We start from the raw sequence: 15012 nt of genomic DNA on the forward strand, positions 1-15012 counted from the left end.
TAAGAAGGAATCTTCATAGTTGGTCGCCAAGCTTGCCTTCCACACCAAGGAGAGTCCCATCCGAACACGGGTACAGTCTTCGGCCTTCATGTCTTCACGACCCATCAGTCCGGACTGTAGATAACAGGCCGGACGCCCGAGGACCCCTTAGTCCAGGACTCCCTCAGCGGCAGGGAGGAAGATGGCCAGAATGGCGTCACGCGGTGGGGTGGTGGTGGCCGGGAGGTGGTGACCGAGCGGCGCGCAGGGAGGCGATTCCCGGGCGGTGCCAACCATACAACGGGCCGAGCGGAGGCGCCGGTCCGGGGAGGAGAGCGTGGAGTCGAAGGGCGTCGAGAAGGCCGGCCAAGGGGAAGCACGGGGACGGTGCTTCTGTAGCCGTCCGGCGCGGCGACGGGGCAGATCGGAGGCCGGTGTGGTGGAAGGCGGTGGCCAGCGCTGGGGGTGTGTGTATGTGGTGGTGTGGGGTGCCTCGCGGCGGAAGGTGGTGGTGGGTGGAGGGTGGGAAGGTGAAGGCAACGGGGGAGGAAGAAGGGCGGTGCTGGTGGTAGCTGCCGTCTAGGATTTGGGCGGTCGGAGGGGGAAGAAGGTGGGTAGGAGTGGGATGGGTGCGGGTTGGTACGGTTTTTCTTTTTTATTCCTGTAGTTTGGGTCGATGGGGTGGGGGTGTTATAAAAATAAGGTATAGTGTTATTAGAATAAGACTCTAGAGGGTGTTATTAGAATAGAACCACCCTATATATATAGGGAGTGACTATTCTAATCCTAGGATTAGAATAACTATTTGGATCACAACCGCTTATATAGGAGCGATCAAAAGGTTGCTGTCGCCCAGTTATGCGTGCGCCATCATGTCCTTATCTACCACTACTGCATGGCCATAGAGCCTTGCGACCGTTTCACTAGGTTTCTCAACAGCACCGACTACAAGCCACGGTGGAAACCACCGACGATGTAAAAGCGCTCAGGGTTACGGGCTTGGGCTGCCAAAACCTTGTCAAAATCCGTGAGCACTACAGGGGCAGCACGAAGAAGGACTCCAGCCATCATCGACCCATACTACGAAAAGATGAAGCAGGATGCCAACAAAACACGTCCTGTATCCTGGCATGGGGCCTGGATGCGGCAATTGGATGAACCTCACCTCAGGTTCGCAGCCAAGAGCGTGTATGCATGCTACGAGATGCACAGGCGGATCGTTGACATGAGAAAGTGCCTTGTTGCGGAGATCGACGAGGCCGGATCGAGCCACAACCAGAGCAAGCGTCATAAGAAGTAGATGATGATCAGATGATCGTTTATCCTAGTTAATCATGCATGTAATATATAGTTTACTTTGGTGTGTGGAAATGTCATGTGTAGTAGTCACCTATGTAATTATGCATGTAATAGTTTACTTTGGTGTGTGCAAATGCCATGGTTATAGTAGCCACCTATGTAATTTGCTTATGCAACCATGTCTTTATAAGTGTGTCTATATATATGGAGTGAATATTCTAATCCTAGGATTAGAATAACTATTTGAATCACAGCCGCTTATACAGGAGCGATCGGGTTGTTCCCGAACTCCCGAACCCGCTGGAACAACAACAAAAACAACAACGATTGACAGTCCCCCACCTCCCGTACTACCTCGGTCCCCACCTCCCACCCACCGACCCGTCGGCACCAACCCCCGGAACTGCCGCCGCCGGCGCCTGTAACCCCGCGCGCCACTCTGCCAGCCGGGATCCGTCCCTTCCAGCATCCATCCATGGCCGCCACCCGCTGCTCCCCGTCGATCTCTATGCGCCGCCCCCACCTTCCCCGCCATCCCCACCACGCGGCACCTCCGAACCTCCGACATCGCCCACCTCCCAACCGCCGTAGCGGCCCACTCCCGAGCTCCTAGATCTCGCCGCCGTCGCCCGAGTGCCAACTCCCAACCACCTGGTTTCGCCGCCTCCTTCCCCCAAACTCTATGCCCGCCACCTCCCCCAAGACATCGGCCACGTTCGACCCGCGCGCTCGGTGAACTCTAGAATGCGCGTTGACGTGCGCCACCACCGGCCACGCGCTCCGACGCCACCTGCCAGCTCGACTTTGGTGATGCGCGCCGCCCTTCCTTCTATGCCTCCTACCGGTGACACTCCACGCAACATCGTCGTCGCGCCACTCCGGCCAACACCACACACCGACTGTTCTTCTCGTGATGACCAGCTTGGCCTTCTTGATGTAGGTTCTCCGCAGTGCAGAGCTCCCCACCGGAAGGGGAAAAGACCAACTGTTATTAGAAAATCCCCATTTTGGGAGAATTTTCTTTCTATCTTGAACTGCTCTGTTCAATTACCCTCTTAATTTTTCATGATTTCTGGTGCTTTTGGGAGTAATTTGCCAAATTTGTTTTTGATTGAATGTATTTTCCAATAGAAATGTGATGTTACAGTTGAATGTCTACATGTTCGTTCATATGCTCTAGTAAAAATGTTACAGGAGTCCTCCCATTTTGCATTTTGGCTACTTTTTTTACTGTAATGCACTAAGTAGAAGAACCTTGTCTGACACAATATTTGAACTTCGGTTAACTTCATCCACCTTGTTGGCAGACGACGAACGGAGCTCCTCCCGTTGAGAATCCACATACTCCTTTTGAAGTTCAGGTTGTCAGGTTTCATGAACATGTCACCCCCAAAAAAAAGGTTTCATGAACATGAATCTTCTCCCACATGTGTTTAGCACTTACCTGGGATTACTCAGCTCCTTGTGTCGGTTCACAAAAAGACACATCTTGCTTTCTTCCAACTTGTTGCAAGAAGTTGCTGCTTTTGTATGGCTGCCTAGGAAAAACTATTCGTCTCTGAATGCTAGCAGCAGCAGGCTGTAGCACCCGGTGATGGAGTCGAACAAGCAGAAATAGATCGTGAACGAACCCGTGGAGGTGGAGAGGCTGTTTTTTGGTCGATTGATTTTCAACTGAGAGCACTAGTGTTGCTTGCTAGCTTCCCAATGGAGCTTCAAGATTGCACAGGACTCGAGTCCGATAAAATAAGTATGATACTTGCACGCAAGCTATAGTGCATGAAAAACGTGTTTGTATTTATGCCAGAATAGAAAAAAGTGAATTAATGTCAGCCAAAAAATGCGGACCTGTTGTGCGCGCGCGTGTGTGTGTGCGCGCGTAGTACAATGAATTGAAAAAGACTATTTTTTGTCATGTAGATCAAAGAAAGAACATAGAAATTTTAAAAATGTGGATACACACATTTTCTATGTATGAGCAAAAAACAAGAAAAATGCATAATTTTTTCCTTCTTTATTTTCCTCTTTGTCATTGTGTGCTCTCCATGTGATTTTAAAAAATGTCCAGAACGAAAGAAAATGTGCCCTCTTCCCTGTGTGGTCTGCACATTTGGTTGCTCCACAAGAAAAAGTCAGTGAAGTTCAAGTATTACTACTGCTGAAAAAAGTGCAAAAAAATAAAAGAACGAGGTGTTCCCAAAGTCTGGTGCATTCGTCAACACTAGAAGTTCATAAAAATAAGATGCTCAAGAGGAATGATAAAAATATATTAGTTGATATGACAACCCCTTCGAGTCCAAAAATGAAAACCAGCGAAGTTCAACAAAAAACCCACTGATCCTAGAGTTCAAAAAATAAAAATAAAAGGTTACAACAAACTAGGGAACATTCGTGACATATGTATAGAAGTTCCGAGGGAAATTCAGAGAATAAAAAACTATGTAGGCACAAAAAAGAACTAACTTGTTTATTTCATGTAACAAAAACTTTAATAATGCCGGGGGGATTTAAAAGTCGAGACTCGAGAGACGAGATGTGCAGAGAAGAAAAATCCACGGTGTAGACTTGAGTAATTCATAGCGGAAAGACCAATAAAAACCAAGAAGTTCAAATTAAATTAACATACCAGTTCAAGAACTCCATAAAAAAGAATTCCCCTGTTTCTAAAAAAACTAGAAGTTCAAATTAAAAAAAAAGGGTGTGGTTCAATGTTTATAAAATAATAGGATTTTCCCCGTTACTAACCAATAAAACTAGGAAGTTCAAATTTAAAAAATGGTGAAGTTCGACATCAACAAAAAAAATCAGTATTTTCTCATTATTAAAAGAACAAAACCAAGAAATTCAAAAAAAATAAACCAAGAAAAATCAGGTTTTCTCGTTACTAGAGAATAAAACCAAGAAGTTCAATTGGAAAAAGCGGAGGAGTGTGATATTTATTTGATAAATCGTATTTTTTCAGTTACTAAAGAATAAATCAATAAGTTCAATTCGAAATAACGAAGAAGTTTGATGTTTCTAACAAAACTCCAATTTCCACATTTCTAAAGATACATAAAGAAGTTTAAATAAAAAAAAGCTACAGCGGTTTGATGTCCATAAAAACATATTTTTTTTCCGTTAGTAAAGCCAAACAGAGAGAAGTTCAAATTGATAACTGCCCGAAGTTCACGTACTACATGGTGAGCATTTCGTATGAGAAAAAATGAATAAAAAGGCAAAGGCTAAAAATTTAGTTGCTCGAAGTTCAAGTGACCTGCCCAGGAAAGTTCAATAAAGGATTTTCCCCATTACTAACAAATAAAACTAAGAAGTTCAAATTTAAAAAAATGGTGAAGTTCGACGTCCATAAAAAATGCAGATTTTCTCATAATCTTTCCCGTTCCTAACGAAAAAACCAAGAAGTTTAGTTCGAAAATATCCAAGAAGTTATACGATGTTTATTACAAAATTAGGATTTTTTTCCGTTACAAATGAATAACACCAAGAAGTCCAAATTGAAAAACCCAAGAAGTTCAATTTAACAAAATACAATAGTTATATGAAAAACTCAGGTTTTCCTCGATACTAAATAATAAACCAAGAAGTTCAATTTAAAAAATGGAGCAGTTCAATATTTATCACAAAAACTTAAATTTTTCCCGTTGCTAACGAATAAAGCAAGAAGTTCAGTTCGAAATAACGAAGAATTTGTATAATGTTTATGACAAAACTAAGATTTTTTCTATAAAAATCGAATACAATTCTTTACTCAAAATATAAAAAGGTGAAGTTCAAATTGAAATAGCAGAGAAGTTCGGAGTTTATTAAAACCTAGGATTTACCTGTTCAAAAAATAAAAAACACAACGCCATTTTTTGCACTTTTAAAAACAACTCATAAACGAAAAAATGGTTGCTAGAAGTTCAAGTGCTCGGCGAGGAAAAGTTCAAAAAATTCTTGTGAGAGAGGTTCACCGTGTTTTTAGATGTCCAAAATACATAAAAAATATGTTGTTTTTCGTGTTTTAGAATAATTCTCTCAAAGCAGAGAGAAGTTCAAAGTGATAACAACCGGAAGTTCACGTACTACATGGTGTGTATTTCATATAAGAAATATACAAATAAAGTGAAACAGAGTGAAGTTCAAACAGACAAGCCCCAGAAGTTGAACTACTTCACGCAGTGCAAAAAACAGCACGTAAAAAACATAGTGAAGTTCAAACAGACATGCCCAAGAAGTTCAACTAATTCACGCAGTGCATTTCCATTCGCAATGAAGGCAGAAATCATGATCTCGTCCTTTTCTAATTTACTTCAAAACGGAAGGAATATCATTTGTGTAAGTACAAGTCCTCTGTCAGAGAAAGTTAAAAAAATTGTGAGAGAGGTTTGGACAAAAAGAATATCATTTGTGTAACACTGACGAAATTGATGAGAAAATTACAAACGAAAATATGTCACGGAAGTTCAACATGAAAACAGCTGGAAGTTCACCAACTACACTGAATGAATTTCAGATGAAAAACTTTTAAAATCGACGCGAGTATGAAAAAATGATCAACACGGAAAAGTTACGTGTTTACAGCAGCTTTCCATCGGTATATCAGTTGCTCAATTCCGGTGAGTGGATGGAGAGCTACGAGCAAAAAAAAGCATGAGAAAAAACATAGTGAAGTTCAAGTACACATGCCGAGAAGTTCAAGTTCTTCACGCGGTGCATTTTCGAAGAATCTGTTTCGCGATAAAGACAGAACAAATGATCTCACTGTTTTCGTAATTACTTGAAAACGGCTAGGAAACCAAGAAAACCATCAACAGGAAAAAGTTTCGCATTTTCCATAGCTTTTTAGTGGTATATTATTTGCACCATTCCGATAAAGTTTCTAGAAATTATGGCAAAAACACATTTTTAGCCATTTTCAAAATTGACTTAAAACCATATGGAATTGTGAGAAACAATATATACAAAAGAGTTTCGCATTTCCTCAAGCTTTCCGACGCTATATCATTTGCTGCATTCAGACGTACGGTTAGGAAATTAGCTCAAAAATACATGCTCAGTGGAACTTGTATCATTTTCTAAATTACTTGTAAACCATTGAAAATTATAAAAACTTTTAACATGAAAAAGTAGCGCATTTTCATAAGCTTTCCAATGCCATATAATTTGCTGCAATTGGATTAGCCGTTTTGAAATGCCATCAAAAATACAAACTCTGCTGTTCGGTTTGTGAAATTTTATGATTTTTTAAATTACTCTTTATCCATAGGGAATTAAAGAAAACTTTCAACATGTGGAAGGAGCGGTTTTTTAGCAGCTTTCCAACGCCATATTATTTGCCTCGTTCCGACAAACAGTTTAGAAATGCGATCGAAAATACGATTCACATTTTTTGTATGAAGAAAAAACGGTTTTCAAAACTGCTCTTAAACCGCTTACATTTTGCCAAAAATTTAACCTGGGTCATGATACTCGTGCCTATTGCTTTCCAACGGTATATCGCAAGCCCCATTTGGGTAATGTTTGCGGAAGTTCAACCTAGCACTGGAGGAAGTTCAGGTCGAACAACGGAGGCAGTAAAATTGCAATAGAGGCATGTTTCATCACGAACCGAGAGCAAATCCGCCAATGAGCGAGATTCCTCTTTAAAACGGGCATTTAGTTGATAAAAACCGTTTGCAGATTACACTTACATTACATAGAACACGACTAACCAGAATAATTCACGCGGGGAGACACAGTTGCCAAGATAGCCCGAAGGTCGGGTTCCTACAGAGGGAAGTTCAGGCGTGTAAGCCAAGAAGTTTATATATATATATATATATATATATAGAGGACAACACAATTCTGATCCTGGGATGAGAATAGTTATTCTAATCACATCGGCGCTATATAGGGGCGACGCGGTGTTGCCGGACTGCCCAAACTGCAAAAAAGCCTGCCGGCCCACCCCCTCCCGCACGAACTTTTGCCCAATCCACTCGACCACCTCCCGCCGGTGGCCAACGCCCCTGGCGCATCACCCGCCGCCGCCCCTCCTCTCCCCCGCCGGACGTGCCTCCGGGCGCCGCCGGATCCCAGCACCGCCGCGCGTCGCCGGATCACCGGAATCCCGTGCGCTGCCGCCGCCCACGGGTCCGCCCCGGGACCAATTCCGCCATCAGGCGCCGGCGCGCGGTCCGCTGGATCCCCTAGACGCTGCTGCTACTCCTCACTGCCCGCCAACCTCGTCCTCATCCGGCAGCCCTGCCGGCCATCTTCTCCCACGGCCGCGCGCCGTCCTCCTCCCATGGCCCCCGATCCGCCACCAGCCTTCTCCCACAGCCCCACCCAATCCACTGCCGTGCGTGGCACTGAGGCTGGCAGCTACCCCGTGCATCTGCAAGCTGCTGCAGTTGGTCGTCGCCACCTCATCTACTCACTGGCTTCCGTACGTGAGCACAACCAGAGAGCCCTTGTAACTTCTACATCCGCCCACGCATCCTCATGCTCTGCCTCCGCTCTCTCTGATTAGTTGACCTTCTCACAAGCGCCACCTCGACCTTCCCTGGACCAGCTAATTTTTAACTTCATGGTACGCATGCGTTCTCCTTTTGATCTGTATCCACTTGTTTTGATCTGTATCCACTTGTAGGAACTAAAAATGTACGCATGCGTTCTCCTTTTGATCTGTATCTACTGCTGTCTAAATCTTGTTATCTAGGTGCCAAAAAAATGTGCGCCGAGACGCCGCCCCCGTGGCCGAACTCCTGCCTCCGCTTGGCTCCGTGCGTAGCAGCGCACCACCTCCCTCGCCATCCACCTGCCTGTGTTCATATTCTACAGGTGACCTTCTCTCCTCACGCGTACCGAACCTCCTCCTCTTCCTGCTTCCTCCTCCCTTTTAGGATGATTGAACTCTGTCGCATGGAGTAGTAGAACCGCCGGCGTGTCCTGCTCCCATTCCTTATTTGTGCGCCTTGGCTTCTGGCGGTGCCACGATGAGAAACCAACTCGTCCAATTTTTCAGCGGGGGATCACACAGTGGGTTTTGAGGGGTACTGAAGTTCAGAGTGAACGTGGATTAAGGTTCAGAGATGTGTTTTTTAGTACATTCAGAGAGGGCTTCCCCCTGTTTTTCATTTCTTAGCCTCTTCATAATTTATCAGATAATTTCCGAGACTAACATTCCATTGTAGCTTATAGTCTCAGGTGTGTACGAATTTTTTTTGATCGAGTATACTCTGCCTCCTTGAAAATACTAGAACCTGATCATAACTTGGTTAAGTCTTTGATATAGCAGAAAATTTTATAGCCAAACATATTATTATCTGAAAATTATTATCTTTGTGTGAATAAGTTTTAACCCTATGCGGGAAAAAATCTGCGCAAAGCTCCACACATGCAATTCGTGATCCCTAGACCAGTTCGATCAGTTAGATGTGTGCAGAAATATTACATGTAGTTCTTTGGGTTCCCTGCTTTCATTTTGGTAAAACTATTGATGAAAAAATGTACCTATACAGAAATGATGGTTCAGTTAAAGAAAAATGGATGTTTACTAATTTTGCGGTCTAAAGTTTCTTTGTGTTTTTTTACAGCAGTTTGGAGTGTATTTATATAGAAGAAGAAAAAACAACGGCACCTGCACCGGAGCAGCAGGACGACGCACCCTCCCAGCGATGGCGCAGCAGCGCATTCGCGTTTGTGCGCATGTGTGTGTGTGGTGCACTTGAGGGAGCGCTCCCATGTTGCTAGTCTGCACATACGCCTCCCCCATGGATCCCGTTCTCTTCTCTTTCTTTTTGCTGTGAGTTTGTAAATTGAAGATCAGTCATAACAGGGGAAGAAAAAGCTTTAGAGAGTTTTTCGTAAAAAATCAGAGATGTTATTCAGATTGTGATGGACTTTTCGTACATGTTTATGCTAGTTCGTGCTTGTTTGTACTTTTTTTCTTACTCTATTTCAGACTTTGGTTTGAAAAAGTATGTGCATGTTGACAGAGACAATCTATACAAAGAAGTTCAAATATTATTGCCCCGCGGGTTCATGTCTTCACAAGATGTGCCACTATTTTCTTCTCTCCCCAAAAGTGTGTGTTTTAGTTCTTTTTCTATCTCTTTTTGCCTGTGGGTTTGTAATAATGTTGCGGATGCTCTAGCGACGCACGGGTCGAAGATGGTGCATGGGTCCCAAGTCGTATGGCCGGGCGCTGCTCCTAACTTTATCCAGACTTGATTGCCGGCGATCTTGCCGGGCACAGTGGTTAATTGAAATGAAATTTCATTGTTCAAAAAAAGTGTGTGTTTTCAGCACTATAAGCAGATCCAAATACCCCGAAGAAAGTTATGGGAAAAATATAGAAAGTCCAGAGAGGTTGAGGACAAAAGGGTTTCTGTAGCGGATAATTTTTTATTCCTATGCGAAGTCCAGAGAGGTTGGTGAAGAGCATTTCATTCCCGTATACTTCGTGTTTTTAAAGAAATGAAGTTCAAAAACAAGAAAATGAGAAGTTCAGATTGTTTAACTTTTACAGAAGACTTAGATATTTCTCCTGTTACTATAAGAATAAAAGGAAGAAGTTCAAATTAAAATAAATAGAGCAACTCAAAATTTATAGAGAAAATAGATTTTCCCCGTTTCTACAAAAAGAGGCTAGAGGTTCAAATTTAAATAACCGAGAAGTTCAATGTTTTTTACAATACCAAGAAGGTCAAAAAAATGAGCATCTCAAAAAGTTTATAAAAACAGATTTTCCCTATTTTCAAAAGAGTCCTATAAATTGAAATTTAAATAATTGAATGGTTCGATATTTATTACATAACTAGGACTCTTCGTGTTACTAATGAAAAACACCAAGAATTCATAATTAAAAAAATGAAGCTGGTTGATGTTTATCAAAAAAACTCATATTTTACCCAATACTAAAGATTAGAAACAAGAAGTTCAATTTGAAAAAATGGAGTAGTTCAATGTATATAATAAACTCAGGTTCTCTCATCAATATAGAATAAAACCAAGAAGATCAATTTGAAAAAGCGAAGCAATTTCATATTTATTTGAAAAATCAGATTTTTCTAGTTACAAAAGAATAGAACCATTAAGTTCAATTTCAAATAACGAAGAAGTTCAATGTACATAAAAAACCTCCAATTTTTCACATTTATAAAAATACACAATGAAGTTCAAATAAAAGAGGTAGAGTGGTTCAATGTCTATAAAAACTCAGATGTTTCCACGTAATCGAGAGAAGTTCGGATTGATAACTCTCAGAAGTTCACGTACTACGCGGTGTGCATTTGTACGGAAAAAATAATGAAAAGATAAAGGCTAAAAGTTTTGTTGCTAGAAGTTCAAGTGCTTGACGAGGGAAAGTTGGAAATTGCTACCCACTTTATGCACACATAATTCTCTCTCCCGTTTATGTCTATGTTTTTACAAATAAATCAAAACTTAAAAAATGTGGAGGGGTCCAATATTATGACAAAACTAGGATATTTTGATGCTAAAAGAAATAAACCAAGAAGTCCAAATTACAAAATAGAGAAGTTTGATATTTATAAAGAAACTCAGATTTTCCTTGTTAGTAAAGAATAAAAATGACGAAGTTAATATTAAAACAGAGGATTAGTTCGATGTTTACGGGAAACTCAAATTATTACCGTCTCTAATAAAAATAAAACTATGAAGTGCAATTTACAAAAAAAAAATTTGATGCTTATTTAAAAACATATTTCCTTTCTAAGAATATGACTAAGAAGTTGAAATTAAAATAACACAGAAGTTCGAAGTATATAAAAAACTCAGATTTGTTGCAAGAAGTTCACGTGCACCTCCGTGCACGGTTCAGAATTTATATTGCGGGATGCCCGACCTCCAATTACATGTTTTAAAACGGAAAAACATGACGTCCGACCTTCAGTTGTGTGTAATTCAACGTATACACAAAAATGTGATAGAAGTTCATAGTGAAAACAATGAGAAGTTCAAGTACTGCAAGGAATGCATTTTAGGTGAGAATAAAAGTACAGAAAAATAAAAGCTTAAAATGTTTGTTGAAAGAAGTTCAAGTGCTCTCTCAGAGGAAGTTCAAAAATTCTTGCGAGAGAGGTTCACCTTGTATTTCCATGTTCAAAAACAAAAAAATGTTTTTTGCGTTTTAAAATAACTCTCTCAATCCACAAAAGAAGTTCAGTTTATTATTTGCGAGCAATTTGATTTCAAAAAGAAAACAAAAAATTCAAATTATAAAAATGGAAAAAGTTCATTTACTACATGGTATGTGTTTAATATGAGAAAAATGAAATAAAGGCAAGGTCCAAATTTTTTGTTGCTATAAGTTCAAGTCCTCGGTCGGAGAAAGTTAAAAAAGTTATTGTTATAAAGGTTTATACAAAAGGAATATCATTTGTGTAACACCGACGAAATGGATGAGAAATTACAAACAAAAATACGTCACATAAGTTCAACGTGAAAACAGCAGGAAGTTCAACTACTACACTGAATGAATTTCAGATGAAAAACTTTTAAAACCATCATGAGTATGAAAAAGTGATCAACACAGGAAAGTTGCGTGTTTACATCAGCTTTCCATTGGTATATCACTTGCTCAATTTCGTTGAGTGGATGGAGAGATACGACCAAAAAAAGCATGTGAAAAATATAGTGAAGTTCAAGTACACCTGCAGAGAAGTTCAAGTTCTTAACGCAGTGCATTTCCGAAGAATCTGTTTCGCGATAATGGCAGAACACATGATCTCGCTGTTTTTGAAATTACTGCAAAACCGCCAAAAATCAGAGAAAACCATCAACATGAAAAAGTTTCAGATTTTCCTTAGCTTTTCAACGATATATTATTTGCCCCATTCCAACAAAGTTTGTAGAAATTAAGGCGAAAATACATTTTTAGCCATTTTCAAAAAAGACTTAAAAAAGTAATTAATTGGGAGAAACAATATATACCAATTTTTTCGCATTTCCTCAAGCTTTCCAACGCCATATCATTTGCTGCATTCGGACGGACGGTTAAAAAAATAGCTCGAAAATATGAACTCGGTGGAACTTGTACCGTTTTCTAAATAACTCTTAAACCATTCGAAATTAGAAAAACTTTCAACATGAAAAAGTAGTGCATTTTCATAAGCTTTCTAACAACATATTATTTGCCTCAATTGGATTAGTCGTTTAGAAATGGCATCGAAAATACGAACTCGGCTGTTCGGTTTGTGAAATTTTACGATTTTCCAAATTACTCTTTAACCATGGGGAATTAGAGAAAACTTTCAACTTGTGGAAGGAGCGGTTTTGCAGCAGCTTTCCAACGCCATATTATTTGCATCATTTTGATAGACGACTAGAAATGTGATCAAAAATACGATTCATGTTTTTTGTGTGAAGAAAAAACGGTTTTCAAAACTGCTCTTAAACCGCTTACATTTTGCCAAAAATTTAACTTGGGTCATGATTTTGGTGTCCATAGCTTTCCAACGGTATATCGCAAGCACCGTTTGGGGAATGTTGGCGGAAGTTCAACCTAGCACCGGGAGAAGTTCAGGTCGAACAACTCAGGCAGTAAAATTGGAAAAAACGCAAGTTCATCACGACCCGAGAGCAAAATCCGCCAACGAGCGAGATTCCTATTTTAACCGGGTATTTAGTTGCTAAAAACATTTTTAGATTACACTAACATCATATAGAATACGACTAACCAGAATAATTCACGCAGGGAGACACGGTTGCGAAGATAGCCCGAAGGTCGGGTTCGTACAGAGGGAAGTTCAGGCGCGTTACCCAGGCAGGCCAGGTTGTGATCAGAATATTGTTCTGATCCCGTGATCAGAATAGTGTTTATATATATATATGTATATATATATATATAGCGCTAAAGCGAGCGTGAGCGCGGAATGCTAATTCTACGCTCCAGCCAAGTCACGCGCACCGCTTAACCGAACAGGTGATTCTTTGTCAACTTGCTAGTAAAATTCCTCCCAAAAATAGTAATACAATTAATCTCATTACTATCAAGATGCACTTGATCCCCGTCTCACCTAATTCTCCCTCCACTTGGTAGTAAAATTGATGGTAAACATAGTAATGAAATGAAAATGGTTAGCATCATTATGCACCTATGCCCGGCCTCTCCTGATTCTACCAGTAAAATACTTGGACAAACATGGTAATAATATTAAAATGGTTAACAAGTGGCCGCACCCGTCCCTGCCCTATCTAGTTCTGCTAGTAAAATTCATATTAAAAATAGTAACAACATTAAGATGGTTACTGGATGCATGCCAGTGTTATACTACGTAATCTTAAATTGGTATTGTTGGTACAAATACATCCTTTGATTACCAGATGCCATTTTGAGATTATAATGTACTGGTTGGGTTAGGCTAAGTGCAGAACTGTGTCCTAGTAAAAGTATATTTTTCTATTACCACATATCCTTTCCTAATTACGATGGATCTCACTAGTAAAACTATAGGAAAATTTACTATCCAAATGGGCGCATAATAATGTCCACAACTCGTAACTATTTACAAGATAAACACTAGCTTACTATTTTTTCCAAGTGATTTAGGCTCACAACTAGTACGATGAGCACATCGTAAAGAGCAAGGGGCTTTTACTACAAAATTAGATGCCTATTACTATCAAATTAAGAATGTGGAGGATGCGTGCGTCACTTGGTTGGCTGTGTGGGCATCCGTGGTTAGACCGGCGCGTAGGATAAGCCATAATGCGCTCATGCACAGTTTAGCACTCCTATATATATCAATCTAGTTGGCCAAACCAAATTAATAGATCAGACAGAAATAAAAAGCTATCTTAATCATGCATAAAGGATTTCAGAGAAGACTCAAATAATATTCATAGATAATCTGATCATAAACCGACAATTCATTGGATCTCAACAAACTCACTGCAAAAGAAGATTACATCGAATAGATCTCCAAGAACATCGAGGAGAACATTATATTGAAGATCAAAGAGAGAGAAGAAGCCATCTAGCTACTAGCTATGGACCCGTAGGTGTGTGGTAAACTACTCACACATCATTGGAAGGGCAGTAAGGTTGATGTAGAGGCCCTCCATGATCGAATCCCCCTCCGGCAGAGTACCGGAACAGGTCTCTAGGTGGGATCTCACGAGGACAGAAATTTGCGGCGGCGGCAAAGTACTTTTTGTGTGCCCTCTGGTATCCGGGACATATTTGGGTAATTATGGAGCCGAGATTTGGGTTAGAGGTGCCACGGTTGGACTCCAAGCTTGTGGCCAATCCGTGGCCCTTCTGGCCTCCTCCCGAAGCTTCGTAGGTGTCTTCTTGTCCAACAAAAAATGTCAAAAGTTTCGTTCCGTTTGGACTCCGTTTGTTATTGATTTACTGTAGAAGACAAAAACAAGGGAAAAACAGCAACTGACACTTGGCACTAAGTTAATAGGTTAGTCCAAAAAATGATATAAAATAGCATAATAATGCATATAAACATCCAAGATGGGTAATATAATAACATAACGGTAAAAAAATTAGATACGTTGGAGACGTATCAAGCACCGGTCCACCCACATATCAAATTATCAAAGTAGTGAACGCGAATCAAACAAACATGATGAAAGTGACTAGATAAAATTCCTGTGTGTTCTTGAACATTTTACTTATTATCAGAGACCATTCCGACCTATCCTTTGCTACAAAAAGGATTGGGCTACCTTGCTGCACTTATTGTTACTTGTTACAAATTATCTTGCTATCAAACTACCTGTTACCGACAA

The 15012-nt window shown here is 40.7% G+C and overlaps 1 long non-coding RNA gene across 1 annotated transcript; it reads left to right on the plus strand.

The window, feature by feature from the left end:
• The first annotated feature begins 6859 nt into the window (after positions 1 to 6859).
• Positions 6860 to 9273, plus strand: LOC109772522 (uncharacterized). The gene is made up of 3 exons (XR_002235125.4): positions 6860 to 7834; positions 7964 to 8085; positions 8841 to 9273. It is a non-coding gene; the product is annotated as an uncharacterized lncRNA (long non-coding RNA).
• Positions 9274 to 15012: the final 5739 nt, after the last annotated feature.

Source organism: Aegilops tauschii, chromosome 2 (assembly GCF_002575655.3).
Source record: "Aegilops tauschii subsp. strangulata cultivar AL8/78 chromosome 2, Aet v6.0, whole genome shotgun sequence".
NCBI lineage: Eukaryota > Viridiplantae > Streptophyta > Magnoliopsida > Poales > Poaceae > Aegilops > Aegilops tauschii.